Below are 15,574 nucleotides of genomic sequence, written 5' to 3'. Positions count from 1 at the left end.
CTCTCTTCTTTTCCTTTTCTCTTCTCCTTGGTTGTAGCACCAAGTGAACTTATTTTTGGTGACAGAACATTAGTGATGAAGTATCTTTTTTTTTTTGATAGATCAAGGATAAGGATCTGGTAAGTATTTGTTAGTGCTGTTTTTGGATCGTATGGTCTGAGTTTCTTCCTGGGTGTTTACCTAGTGCTGTTTGGTGGTCTGTTTGCAATGTTTATGGGTGGAAATGAATGGTAAATGCTGTTTATGTGTTTCTGGACATGTTTTCTTGACCACCAAGGTGATGGGTTCAGATCTGGGAGTGTTTTTCAGTTCTGTACTGTAGGTGTAAACCTTCCTTTTATATCAAGGAGACAGCCAACTGGTGGTAATAGCTGTCTTCCTGGGTTGGTTTTGTGGTTGGACTGCAAGTGTTTGCTTTGTTCTAAGTTCTAACTGAGGTTTTAGGTCATAAAGGTGATAGAATTGTTTATCAGAAGTGTGTGGGTAATTTTTGGTGTGTTTCAGCCGGAAAAACGGACTCTTTTTGTGAGATAGTTGATTGTTATCATGGATAAAGAAGATTCAGCAGTTTTAGGCATCACCTCTTGGTTTACAATATTTAGTACCAACGTGGACAGCACTAACTTCCTAACCTCAATTGCTATTCTTGATGGAGCTAACTATCTAGAGTGGTCCAAGGGGGTAAAGATGCATGTTGGGGGGAGAGGGAAGTTAGGCTATTTGGAAGGAGACATTGTGGAACCTAAGGAGAAAGGTTCGACATATGCCAAATTGGTTTCGGAGAATTATTTGATTATGTCTTGTCTCCTACCCAAATTTCAACTGTTGTTGAGGAAAGCTTTTATGTGGGCAGACATGGACAAGGAGATTTGGGATCAGGCTAAGGCAACCTATTCTGAGCAAATGAACCATGCTCAGGTTTATTAGGTGTTGGCTGAATCTACTATGTGTAAACAAGGTGATAGGAGTTTATTTGCTTATTTGTCTGATCTAACATCTGTTTGGAAGGACCTAGATCAGCATCAGCTGATTGATTGGGAAAGTGATAAGGATGCAAATGCCTATAAGGCACTGGTAAGCAAGCAGAGAGTGTTTGCTTTCCTTCTTGGCCTCTATCCTTCATATGAACCTATCCTTGTTCAGATTTTGGGATGTCAGGATCTACCCTTTATACAAGAGGTGTACTTTCTCATTTAGTCAGAAGAAAGTAGGAAGTTAGCTATGAATAGGGGAGCAGATTGCTCTAGCTGTTAGGGGAAGGGGGGAGGTAGGAAGACAGGTGGTAGGAGGACTGGTGGAATTGATAAAGAAAAGTTGTGGTGTACACATAATGAGAGACCACACCATATCAGCAAGACATGTTGGGACATAAATAGGAAACCTAAAAATTTCCCATTACAAAAACTGCTAGAGAACAAGACGTATAATTCAGACAATACAGTCGTAATACCAACTTTATCTGTCTTTTAACAAAGTTACATCAAATTACAAAACCGGAAGTCTTTCGCCTTCAACACTGCTATTAGCCAACAGCATGTGACTTTTCACAAGAACCACAAATGTTTGATATAGAAGAATCCAGAAATTAGAGGTCCCCAGCCCAAAGGATTGTTTAGTCAGTTCTAGCCAGAATTCTAGAAAACACATCACAGTTGAATAGGAAGGTAATTTAGGGACTTCGAAAAGGTATATCTCCTCCATTTGGGTTTTGGATTAATTCCTTTGTCTATTCAGTAAGCTGGTCAGTGCTATTAGATCCTTAGCAATTTTGTGAAAGCTGAAAACACATACGTAACCATCTTACCATCAATAACCTGCATATTATTGTGCGCTTTATCTTTCTTTCATTCAAAAGAAAGAAACAAAAGCAAAAAATAAAAAAAAGCAAGCCTCTTGTTTCTTATTTCCTACATAGCATAGTTTCTTTTGGAATTTTAGATTTTCTAAGAGTGCCTTGCATTAGTTTAGAATTTTGATTACTTATTTGTGATATTTTGTCTATATTGCCATTGCATCCTTTTACTTTCATCCCATTATCCTTTCATTAATACCATATCATCATGCTTACCAATGCTGAACATTTTGCTAAGGTAGAAGCCTTGTCCAAGAGCCAAGAAGCCTTGACCAAAGCATTGTCAGAGTTAGATTGAAAAGGACAAAGAGAGAGAGAGAAGAAATAAACACAACAGTTTGGTGGGTGTGTCACTTAGTGACCATTGCCACCCTAAGAGTAATATTTATATTAAAGAAAGTAAAAGGAAAAATCTGCCCTTTGTGTACAAAAGATAGTTTACAAATAAAATAGATGTACAAAAGAAGTAAAAGTACAAAAATAGCCCTATGACTAGTTCTTCTCACTGTCTCTACACTCTCCCTTAAATTGATGCCTAGGAATGAGCATCAGTTTGTCAATAGGTTTGCCAGTTGGAGGCTGCAAGAGACATGAGGAAGAGAAATGGTATCCTCAAGAAGGAGGTCGCAGATGAAGTGGTAATTGGTAATCAACTTCTATATGTTTGGTGTGCTCATGGAAGACGGGGTTGGAGGCAATTTTGATTGCACTAACATTGTTTGCATAGAGAGGAACTGATGGTGATGGCTCATTAAGGATGTCAAGTAGGAGAGCTCAGATCCATATAATTTCACTGCACATTGAGGACATTGCTTTGTATTCAACTTCAGTGGAAGATTTTGATACAATAGGTTGTTTCTTGCACTTCCATGAAATAAGAGAGTTGCCTAAGAATACACACTAGCCAATAGTGGATCGTCGGGTGTTAGGGCATCCAGCCCAATCAACATTCACATAGGCAGTAAGGCTAATGGGGGATGAAGAGGAGAAGAATATTTCATGTGATAAAGTTCCCTGCACATATCTAATAATCTGATGAACTGCAAATAAATGTGGTTGTCTTGGGGAAGACACAAACCGGCTCACCAGTTGGATTGTATATGATATATCTGACCGAGTCTTGGTGAGATAGATTAGACTACCCACTAGTTGATGATAAAGAGTAGGGTCTTTAAGGGGAGAATCATCATCCTTACTATGTTTTAGATTCAGTTCCAATGGAGTTTCCACAATCTTGGAATCACTGAGATTGGCTAGTTTAACAAGATCAATAGCATATTTCTGTTGGTTAACAAAATAGCCCCGAGAATTATGGCTTATTTCAAGCTCCAGAAAATAAGTCAAACAACCCATGTCCTTCATCTTAAAGGATTCACTAGTAATCATTGCAAGTTAGCAGCTCCTACATCATCCCCTATAATGAGTATATCATCGACATAATGAAGTAAGATTGTCATTCCCTGCTTCCTCTGTAAGGTGAATAGAGAATGGCCTAAAGAACTCTAAATAAAACCAACATCAGTGATAATGGATTTGAATTTCTGAAACCATGCTCTAGGAGCTTGTTTCAGGCCATAGAGGGACTTCTTCAGGCGACAAACAAGCTGTTGGTCCGTGCAATATTCAGGAGGGGACTTCATACACACTATCTTCTTCAACTCCCCATGGAGGAATGCATTCTTTACATCCATCTGATGAATTTTTCACTGTTTGGTTGTAGATATAGCCATCAAAAGTCGTACAATGGTCATTTTTGCTACTAAAGCAAAAGTTTCCTCATAATCTATTCCATATTTCTGTTTATAACCTTGTGCAACCAGCCTAGCCTTGTATTTGTGTAGGCTACCATCAGATTTCAGTTTCACAGAGTATATCCATCGACTTCCTATAAGAGATGCCTCAGGTGGAGTTTTAACCAAGTCCTAGGTGTCATTCTCAAGAAGGGCTCGGATCTCAGAGTCCATGGCATCTTTCCAATGTGGTATTGCTATAGCCTGTTGGTAAGATATGGGAATGTTTGTGGTAGAAAAGACAACAAAAAAGGAGCTATGATCTGGTGAAAGACCATAGCAGTCAGGTGGGTGAGAAATTCTAGAAGAAAAACACAAGGTAGGTGCAATAGGTTCTTCAAGGGGAGGGTCAAGTACACTTACTGGGGCAAATGGAGTGACTGGATCGGCAACTGGTGGTAGAGATTAGGGGGGGCATTGATACTAATGTAGACAGTTGCCTCGTGAAGAAAGTTTGAAGTTGCTATGGAGGTGATGTTGGTGTGCAGTACCTGTAGAATCAAAACTATGCAATAAAGGTAGAAGGAGCTGGAAATTTCACAATATGTTCAAAGAAAGACACTCTCAAGGAAGATTACATTACTAGAAATTCGAATACAATGGTCCGAAGGATCATAGCAAAGGAATCCCTTATGTTTAGAACCGTACCCCATAAAGGCACACAAAGCTGCTTTGTGCGTTCATGAAGTGGGAGGTGAAAAAAAACAAGCACAACCAAAGAACCTGAGTATAGATAGATCTGGAGGTTTGTGAAAGCGAGATTGGGAGGGAGAAGAACTGTTTAGGACAAATGAAGGAAGACGATTTTGTTAGACAGTTTTTGTATGCCCTTACCTTCAATCTGATTTGATGTACTTTTGTTATTTAGTGGAAATAAATAAAGTGCATGTTTGATTCATGTTGTTTGGTTTAATTCTGTGTAAAACCCTAAAACTGGACATTTATAGAGACTCATGTTAGTTTTAAATGTTCACAGCCGTTGGATAAGTCTGGGGAGATTTATCCTGCCAAGGCTGATACTGGTGTGCCACCAAGTGTTGGGATGGCCTGTCTCAGCCACCAGGGTAAGACCCGAGGCACATGCAGTATGGGATTACTTGAATCCTTGAACCGGACCAGATTTCCAGTATTGCCCTGGACCTTGGAGATAGATGGGCAAAACTGGAAAGTTACACCTGACCCCTAGACTCGATTATGACACTTCACTAAGTGTTGGATCAGGCTGCCTTTGATATGCCAATCAGTGAGATCCTTAGCGGGGATCAAAACCTGGGTCTGTTGGGGCAGTTTGAGAATTCATCTGAGTGGGTGATCATAGTGACAGAATCAGCCACTTTGTCGGACAAAGGGTAATGATCGGGAATGCACTCTCTCTGATGGAAACCAAACTGCCGGCAGTTGATTTCAATCGTTGGAATTTTGTTTTGCAAAATTAATATATTTATATATATATATGTACGGTTTCGAATTGTTTGCAAATGGTTTTAATTCCCGGGATCCATGTGAGAGGAGAGTGCGGCACTGTTCCTTGCAGCCGAGGGAGAGGTCCTCTCTTGTCGGGCAGTGCTTGATCATTAAGGGTTGAGAGGTTAAGTGTAAGACCATTGAGGATAATACCTGATGGGCTAATCTTGCACCTGCCCTCAGTCCCTGGGTTTTTATAAGATGGCTTGGCCCAGGGACCACTTAATGTAAGTATTGGGCCCATAGGGTCCATATGATGGACTCAAGGGGTTCATTGAGTTTTTCAGTGAATTCGGCTGGGCCTTGTTTTAGAGGTTGGGCCGAACCCATGTGGTTGGTGTGTAGATCAATGCTTGGGTCCCACGCCATACAAAGAAGTCCAACTGGGCAGCAGATTGGAAAGTAATTAGACACTGAACACTTAATGGGCCAAAAGCCCATTTCGAGGTGGGCTGATATGATCACCCATCTATGGGGCGAATTTGAGATTAAAGTTAGTAAAAGGATTGGGCCTTTAGCCTTATCCACTCTTAGAGACCAAATTCAAATTAGATTTGAATCTGGTAACCTCCTGATAAGATCAGGAGTAAGCTAACTCTATCTGCAGAAAGGATTAAGATTATCCCCTATCCAAATACTGATTTGGATTGGGATAACTCCTAAAAGGGAGGTTTCTTAATCAAGAAGAAATGAGGAGATTTCGAACCACCTTGAAGAGATATAGGATATCTCTTGCGAATTGAGAGAGGATCTCATTCATACTCTCCAGAAAAACAGGAAAAGCAGTTCAGCCTTTTTCGTTTTGGAGATCTCTTCCTGCCGCCGCCATCTGCCATTGCAAGATTAGATCTTTGCAGAAAAGAAAGTCAAGAAATCTGTTCTTGACATCAGTCTTGCAAGAAAGACTGAAAAAGATTCAGTGTTTAATACTTTCAGAGGATTCTTGTGAAGGATCCAGTGTGTAGGACGCACCCTGCTGGTCCTGTTCCATTCACAGCTGTGTCATCTTCAGTAGGAACGGATCTTGGAGCATTCTTTGGGAGTGCACACCAACTTTGGGAGATACTGCTTCTCCGGATCAGGTATATTCCTCCCATTTATCTTTTGGTACAGATCTGGTTTGATTATGGTTCAAGTAGGATCCTTGAATATTGTATTCTAAATTTAGGGAATATGATTCCCAGTTGAGAGAAGGTAGGAAATTTTTGAAATTCGCCCACCCATTCCGCAACCTTTATGGCGTCCATTAGATGGATCCTACCATCCTTTCAGTGGTATCAGAGCCACAGGTTCGAATCTTGAACCAAAAGAAAATCAGATCTGACCCTGCACAGGTGGATAGAAGGTGTTCTTTCAGGATTTGCGCAGATTGTTTTCTATATTTCAAGAAACTGTTTCTTGTTAAGGGCGATTGATCTGAAATTAATTTTATTAAATCCAAAATTTATTTAGAATTGTTCTTTATTTATTTTGATTTAATGGACTGTTCGAACCTGGAGATCACAGTGCAGATTTGGCGCAGATAGTCTGCGCACCCTTTTTCTTTCTATTTATTTATATTCGGTTTGTAAATAATTTTTTTTTTTATTTTAGACTGAATGTATAGGATTTGATCAAGAATGTAATTAATAGAAATAGGATTTCTGTTATTTTTTCTTGATTAAAGAAGAAGGAAGAAGGCGGCGCTGGAGATTTGCAGTTGGAGAAATCGCTTTCTGCGATTTGCAGTTTGTGAAACTGCAACCCTTGTGATTAACCTCTGTTTTGCAGGTGGTGCGAATAGTCCATAGTTTGATTTGTGATTGTTTGAAATCAAAATTATTAATTTCAGATCTTTCATGAATTAATTCTTGAATTGAAAATCAGTTTTGGATCCTCTCGGACTAGATTGGACCAAAACTGTTTGGACCGAATCTGGGGTTCGATAGGGACTGTTTTTCAGTCTATATTTCTCACACTTGCTGTTCCAAATCTGATGTTCAATTACAAGGATTAATTCGGCCCACCTGTAAAGCCCAGTTTTAAAGGGTTAAAACTGCAAAAGGCCCATTACTGTGAGATGAGCTGTATGGGCCGAACTGCTATCTGCGATTCAGCCCATACACCTAGTAGTCATTAATTGTTAATGACTTAGATTTTAAATGGGCTATTCAATGGGCTTTACAGCAGTTAATTGATTGGATCAATTCCTCCTTTACATGTGATGTTTGGATGTTTGATGTGCTGCGACCATGGGCCATAAGTACTTGGCCCATGAAGACTCGTTAGTGGCTCTTGCGCACACCATGGCTGAATGCACATCATTGCCATGGTGTCCTTCAAGGTCATTGGATGACCCCTCTTTGTTTGGTGGGCCCCACAACCTTGAAAAGGGATGCGTACGGAACCCTTAGCCGATTAAGGCCCACCAGAAATCTGACTTTATGAAAGTTCCTCCAGCAAATATGAATATATGTGATAGGGAGACCCATATGATGGACACTCTAAAGGCCTTCCGTCATTAGCACAATGATGGGTCCTTCAGTAATGAGGAAACGTACCATAAAATTGGGCTATCCATTTGCTGTTGGATCTATTAGAGTGTTTCATAAGATGATAGGGGCGTCATAGACCGATGTGGGAGGGGCTTCACCAGAAATGGGAACTCTCTCACGGTACCTTGGCGTAACCTGAATATGATGGGTAAGCACTCACTGGACAGAAATGTTTACCTAAAAATGGCTCTGAACCTTGTCTGACAGAGGCCAAAGGGAAACTCATTTGATGAGTGGATATGATTCGTCACAGAAAGGTGGTGAGGTTATGCAGCTGAAACAGTTGGCTTCACGCACCCCATGTGATTTCCCACATTTTCAGAGACATTTCGTCGTCTCCGTCACTGAGAAAGGAGGGAAATCTCAGAGATGAACAAATGGGAATGGAACATAGATTAAAAACCATATCTATATAGGTAACATGAATCAAGCTAAGGTTGTGGACTAATGATTTTGCTATTTTATCAGAAAATGGCAAACGGTCAATTTGCAAAGCTTCTAGACGATAACAAGCTTAAGGGCCCAAACTATGCCGACTGGTACAGAAATCTTATGTTGGTCCTAACTTCCGAAAAGTTAGACAAGGTGGTGAAAAATCCTGCCCCGGAACGTTCGGGTGATAGGGCTTCTGAGGCCCGTAGAAGGGACTACCAAGAGTGGGAGGATAAGAACTCCCTAGCCCGCTGCTTTGTCGTTGCCTCATTAGACAACTCAATACAGAGGCAGTTCGATCAGATCGAACTAGCCAAGGACATATTGGACAGTCTAAGAACAATGTATGAAGAGCAGAACCGTTTTACTCGACAGAAGGTCCTGAAATTGTTCATGACCGCGTAGATCACCAAAGGGCAGAAAGTTCATGACCATTGTCTTCGGATGATGGGTTACATTAACGAACTTGAAGCTCTTGGATCCGGGCTAGATCTTGGCACGCAAGTGGATGCCATCCTCAATTCTTTGCCCTCTTCCTTCAATGCGTTCACAATGAACTATAATATGAATAAGCTGAATGTCAGCGTCCAGGAACTCAGCAATATGTTGCAGAGAGCCGAGGATCTACTCAAGAAGGATGAGCCTGTAGTTATGCTTGCTGAAGCTAACAAATCGGGCAAGAAAAAGAGAAAGGCAAAGAAGCCCCAGAAGAAAACTACCATACCTAAGAAGCAGAAGAAGAACAAGGCATCTGATGTCTGTCACATCTGCAAGCAGACCGGCCACTGGAAGAGGAATTGTCCTGCCTACCTGGAATCTAAGAAAGGTAACATCAAAACTTGTGTCATAGAAACTAACATGTTAGTTACTTCTGTGTCCTGGTGTGTTGACTCCGGGGCTTCAACTCATGCGTGTAACTCACTGCAGGGGTTTAAAGTTAGCAGAAGGTTGAGTGAAGGTGAAGTGACATTATTCTTGGGAACAACTGCAAGTGTTGCAGTAGCGGCAATAGGAACCGTAGAATTAGTTTTTAAAGAAGGAATACTTGTACTTAAAGATTGTCTTTATGTACAGAACTTGAGAAGAAATTTAATTTCTGTTTCAAAACTGTGTGCTGATGGATATACTGTTTATTTTAGTAATATGATTACTGTTAAACGGAATAATAAATTCATCGCATGCGGGGAACAAGAGAACGGTCTCAATGTTCTACATCCTTCTCTGGAAACTAACTTAATCGAAACTACGTCGGTCGAAAATCCCAAGAAAAGGAATCGTGATACAGTAAGTCCCACGTGCCTCTGGCATTACCGACTTGGCCATATCGGTATTGACCGAATCACAAGGCTGGTAAAGGATGGTCCTTTGGATTTTCTAACCGTAGAAAATCTTCCCACTTGTGAACCTTGCCTTCAAGGTAAGATGTCTAAGCGGCCATTTGACGGTAAGCCTGAAAGATCTGAAGGCACACTTGACCTAATACATACTGATGTATGTGGTCCCCTGAGTGTTAGGACACGGAACCAACACGTGTACTTCATTACATTTTCAGATGATTTTTCACGATATGGTTACGTGTACCTAATGAGACATAAGTCTGAATCATTTGAAAAGTTCAAAGAGTTCAGACAGGAAGTCGAGAAACAGTTAGGGAGAGAAATTAAGGCCCTTCGATCAGATCGAGGTGGCGAGCATCTCTCTGACGAATTCAGGGACTACTTAAAGGCCAATGGGATAGTGTCACAATTAGCTCCTCCTGCTACACCTCAACTCAACGGTGTTTCAGAGAGGAGGAATAGGACCTTGTTAGACATGGTCCGGTCACTTCTCGTACGCTCACAATTACCCACATCCTTTTGGGGATACGCATTAGAGACTGCTATCTACGTGCTGAATCGGGTTCCAACCAAATCAGTTCCGAAAACTCCATATGAACTTTGGACCGGAAGGAAGCCAAGTGTAAGACACTTGAAGATTTGGGGTTTTCCTGCACACGTTAAAAGAACAAGTGCGGACAAGTTGGAATCTAAAACCAGTCGTTGCCTGTTTATAGGCTACCCAAAGGATTCGGTGGGTTATCTATTCTATGACCCAAGTGAGTAGAAAGTGTTCTGCAGTCGAAACGCCCAGTTCTTAGAATCCGATTACATCCTGGACACCCATCGTCATGAAATAGTTCTTGATGAGGAGAGCTCTGGAGCAGTGGGGGATGTCCCACAAATTCCAGGTAATTACCAACCTAGAAGAACCACCCGGGTGTCCAGACCACCAGTCCGATATGGTTATGACCAGGATAGTTACCTGGTGGAAACCTTGACTAGTGAAGAGGATCCCGTGACTTACGCGGAAGCTATGTTAGACATAGACTCCCAGAAGTGGGTGGAGGCCATGAGGGCTGAAATGGACTCAATGGAGACCAATGGAGTCTGGACTCTAGTGGATCCACCCCCCGGGGTAAAAGCAATTGGTTGCAAATGGATCTACAAGAGGAAGAAGGGCCCCGATGGCAGGATTGAGACCTTTAAAGCTCGCTTGGTGGCGAAAGGGTATACTCAGAAAGAAGGCATCGACTATGAGGAAACTTTTTCGCCCGTGGCCATGCTTAAATCCATTAGGATCCTGCTAGCTGTAGCAGGGTACCATGACTATGAGATTTGGCAAATGGATGTCAAAACCGCGTTCCTGAATGGAGATCTTAGTGAAGATATCTACATGCAGCAGCCGCAAGGCTTCATTGCTGCTGGTCAGGAACACATGGAATGTAAACTTAATAGATCCATATATGGACTTAAGTAGGCTTCTAGGAGTTGGAACATCCGTTTTGATTCTGCAGTCAAAACGTTTGACTTTGAGCAGAATCCGGATGAGCCCTGTGTTTACAGAAAGTCCAGTGGGGATAAGATCACCTTTTTGGTGTTGTACGTGGACGATATCCTACTCATTGGGAATGATGTAGGAATGTTGACTTCGGTCAAGGTATGGCTATCACAGCAGTTATCCATGAAAGATCTTGGAGAAGCTTCATACATACTGGGTCTTCGACTCTATAGAGATAGATCGAAGCGGATAATTGGATTATCCCAGGCTGCTTATATTGACAAAATTGTCAAGAGGTACAGCATGGAGAACTCCAAGAAAGGAAACGTTCCTTTCAGGCACGGAGTCACTCTCTCCAAGAAGATGTCTCCCAAGACTTCTGAGGAGATTGAGAGCATGAGAGATGTTCCCTATGCCTCAGCCGTAGGGAGCATCATGTATGCCATGCTGTGCACTCGCCCGGACATTGCTCAGGCGGTGAGTGTGGTAAGCAGATTCCAGGCAAACCCAGGGCAGGAGCATTGGACTGCTGTGAAGAACATACTCAAAAACCTTCGAAGGACAAAAGAGTTTTGTCTGGTATTCGATGGTAGTTCACTGCAAGTTCTAGGGTATACCGATGCCGATTTCCAGTCGGATCCAGATGATAGAAAGTCTACATCTGGGTATATTTTCACGATAGGATCGTGTGTTGTTTCCTGAGTGTCAGCAAACAGGGGTCCTAAGTTGCAAATTAATAGTCCACAACCCAAGCCGAGCGCATTGCCGTAAGTGATGCTGCCTTATGAATGAAGGTGTTCATTCATGAATTTGGAATTCAGCACATCACCCATTCCATTGTTGTATGACAACACTGGACCTACGGGATGATGATAGCAAGAGGTAGCATCAGCGGAGAATGTGGTAGACCCATTGACTAAGCCACTGACACAGAAGGTGTTTGAGAAACACGTGGAAAGTATGGGACTCCGGCTTGTACCAGATTGGACCTAAGTGCAAGTGGGAGCTGTTAGACAGTTTTTGTATGCCCTTAGCTTCAATCTGATTTGATGTACTTTTGTTATTTAGTGGAAATAAATAAAGTGCATGTTTGATTCATGTTGTTTGGTTTAATTCTGTGTAAAACCCTAAAACTGGACATTTATAGAGACTCATGTTAGTTTTAAATGTTCACAGCCGTTGGATAAGTCTGGGGAGATTTATTCTGCCAAGGCTGATACTGGTGTGCCACCAAGTGTTGGGATGGCCTGTCTCAGCCACCAGGGTAAGACCCGAGGCACATGCAGTATGGGATTACTTGAATCCTTGAACCGGACCAGATTTTTAGTATTGCCCTGGACCTTGGAGATAGATAGGCAAATCTGGAAAGTTACACCTGACCCCTAGACTCGATTATGACATTTCACTAGGTGTTGGATCAGGCTGCCTTTGATATGCCAATCAGTGAGATCCTTAGCGGGGATCAAAACCTGGGTATGTTGGGGCAGTTTGAGAATTCATCTGAGTGGGTGATCATAGTGACAGAATCAGCCACTTTGTCGGACAAATCGTTGGAATTTTGTTTTGCAAAATTAATATATTTATATATATATATGTACGGTTTCGAATTGTTTGCAAATGGTTTTAATTCCCGGGATCCATGTGAGAGGAGAGTGCGGCACTGTTCCTTGCAGCCGAGGGAGAGGTCCTCTCTTGTCGGGCAGTGCTTGATCATTAAGGGCTGAGATGTTAAGTGTAAGACCATTGAGGATAATACCTGATGGGCTAATCTTGCACCTGCCCACAGTCCCTGGGTTTTTATAAGATGGCTTGGCCGAGGGACCCCTTAATGTAAGTGTTGGGCCCATAGGGTCCATATGATGGACTCAAGGGGTTCATTGAGTTTTTCAGTGAATTCGGCTGGGCCTTGTTTTAGAGGTTGGGCCGAACCCATGTGGCTGGTGTGTAGATCAATGCTTGGGTCCCACGCCATACAAAGAAGCCCAACTGGGCAGTAGATTGGAAAGTAATTAGACACTGAACACTTAATGGGCCAAAAGCCCATTTCGAGGTGGGCTGATATGATCACCCATCCATGGGGCGAATTTGAGATTAAAGTTAGTAAAAGGATTGGGCCTTTAGCCTTATCCACTCTTAGAGACCAAATTCAAATTAGATTTGAATCTGGTAACCTCCTGATAAGATCAGGAGTAAGCTAACTCTATCTGCAGAAAGGATTAAGATTATCCCCTATCCAAATACTGATTTGGATTGGGATAACTCCTAAAAGGGAGGTTTCTTAATCAAGAAGAAATGAGGAGATTTCGAACCACCTTGAAGAGATATAGGATATCTCTTGCGAATTGAGAGAGGATCTCATTCATACTCTCCAGAAAAACAGGAAAAGCAGTTCAGCCTTTTTCGTTTTGGAGATCTCTTCCTGCCGCCGCCATCTGCCATTGCAAGATTAGATCTTTGCAGAAAAGAAAGTCAAGAAATCTGTTCTTGACATCAGTCTTGCAAGAAAGACTGAAAAAGATTCAGTGTTTAATACTTTCAGAGGATTCTTGTGAAGGATCCAGTGTGTAGGACGCACCCTGCTGGTCCTGTTCCATTCACAGCTGTGTCATCTTCAGTAGGAACGGATTTTGGAGCATTCTTTGGGAGTGAACACCAACTTTGGGAGATACTGCTTCTCCGGATCAGGTATATTCCTCCCATTTATCTTTTGGTACAGATCTGGTTTGATTATGGTTCAAGTAGGATCCTTGAATATTGTATTCTAAATTTAGGGAATATGATTCCCAGTTGAGAGAAGGTAGGAAATTTTTGAAATTCGCCCACCCATTCCGCAACCTTTATGGCGTCCATTAGATGGATCCTACCATCCTTTCAGATTTATGAGATACACAACAGTGTTGGCCGCCTTCATCCAAACCAAGAGGGTATATGGGAATCTTGTAGTAGGGTTCTGATTATACTCAAAATATGCCCATTCTTTCTTTCTGCTATCGCATTTTGTGGTGGGGGTACCTGGACAAGTCTTTTGGGATTGAATTGCGTGTTGTTTCAAGTAGGTTTGAAAATCCCCATCAAAGTACTCTCATCCTGAGTCTGATCGTAGCACACATATTTTGGCATCAAATTGGGTAGCAACATAAGCATGAAGGTGTTTGAATATAGAATAAACTTCAGATTTCTTTCGAAGAAAGTAAACAAAAGTAAACCAAGTGCAGTCATCAATAAAGTTACAAAGTACTTATAACCCAATTGAGAAATAACAAGAGACGACCGAACATGACTATGTATTAAATAAAAAGGAACTATGTAAAATGTGACTTTTACATAAATCACAAATAATGCAATCTTTATTAACATTCTTAAAAGAAGTAGTAGAAACTGGTAAACTACTGGAAGCAAACAACTAATCAAGTTTCTTAGAAAAAGGATGGCCAAGGTGTTTATGCCACAAATGCTAATCATCGTTATTGTTAAGACTCAAAACTAGAAGTAGTAGAAAGCAAACATTAAGTAGAAAAGGGATCAACCTTATTCTTCTCAAACTCCAGAGCAAATACTCGTCCCAGTCTAAGCCCCTTCCCCCTCACCTCCCTAGTTTGCCGGTCCTGTATCAAACAACCATCAGAAGAAAACGAAACAGTGTTACCTTCCTCTGCAAGTTGGCCAATAGAAATCAAATTGGTGCTTAGCTTGGGCACAAATAAAGTTTTGGGTAAATGAAAAGAAGAGGACTTAGAGGTAGATAAATACAAATAATCACAACCAAGTATATATAACTTTTCACCATTTGCCGTAACAATATGTTTATTGGGAAGATGGGGTTTGGGATACTGACCAAATGTGGCCCCTGCCAAAAGGTTAGAGGTTCTAGAGTCAATAAACCAAAGGTGATTTGGTGAAGGGCAATAGGTTGGGGCCTTACTAGACAAGTCAATAGTAGAGAAGGCTGAAAGATGACTGAGAACCTGAGCTGTCGAATGCATTCTTTAGACATGCCACCATAAGTATCATTTTGGCCAGCCATTGGAGTAATGGAGGAGGAGGCATCTGATCCCTCTATAGTAGTCTGATAGGCCTTGTAGTTTCCTTTCTTCTGATTTGACACACCACATTTCTGGGGCCGAGTAGGGCTTTCTGTAATGATATTGCCGAACTGTTTGCAATAAGTACATGTTTTCTTCTTTTTGCACTGGGAGACAACATGCCCAAACTCCTTGCATTCATAGCATTGAACTCTTGAAAAGTCCTTCCCCTTTGGTTTTGTTGCTAAGAAAACATCAATATTGGAATCTTTCCTTCCATCAAGAGTGGTCTATGTTGCAAATTTGGTTTCAGCCCTCAATATTTCCCCAAGAATAAAAGAATAATATCCAAATCAGGGAGATCTCCTCGGCTAAGGATATTAGATCTGACAATTTCAAATTCAGGTATGAGATGCACTAGGAAATGCATAATCTTCCTTCTATCAAAGTGCTCCTTCATATGCTTCACACAACAGTTTGATGGATCTTTTGCCATATGTACTAGTTCATACTCTGTTCAAAGGTCTTGGACTTTCCTTTCTCCATGATAGTACAAAAAGATATCAACTTCTATTTGGTACTGTTTAGCGGTGTTCGATTGCTGATATACTTTCTCAAGATACTCGTACATCTCATAGGTAGTTCTGTATCCTCTCATAGGGA

At 41.5% G+C, this 15,574-nt stretch overlaps 1 protein-coding gene across 1 annotated transcript in view; it reads left to right on the top strand.

Moving 5' to 3' along the window:
* Nucleotides 1–15,574, top strand: part of LOC148852770 (S-sulfo-L-cysteine synthase (O-acetyl-L-serine-dependent), chloroplastic-like) — a 100,513-nt gene that overhangs the window by 9,576 nt on the left and 75,363 nt on the right. The window lies entirely within an intron of this gene.

The sequence above is a fragment of the Nelumbo lutea genome, chromosome 5, assembly GCF_056320005.1.
Source record: "Nelumbo lutea isolate HS-2025 chromosome 5, American lotus-T2T, whole genome shotgun sequence".
NCBI lineage: Eukaryota > Viridiplantae > Streptophyta > Magnoliopsida > Proteales > Nelumbonaceae > Nelumbo > Nelumbo lutea.
The sequence above is the reverse complement of the archived record's forward strand: the minus strand, read 5'-3'. Positions and strand labels throughout refer to the sequence as shown.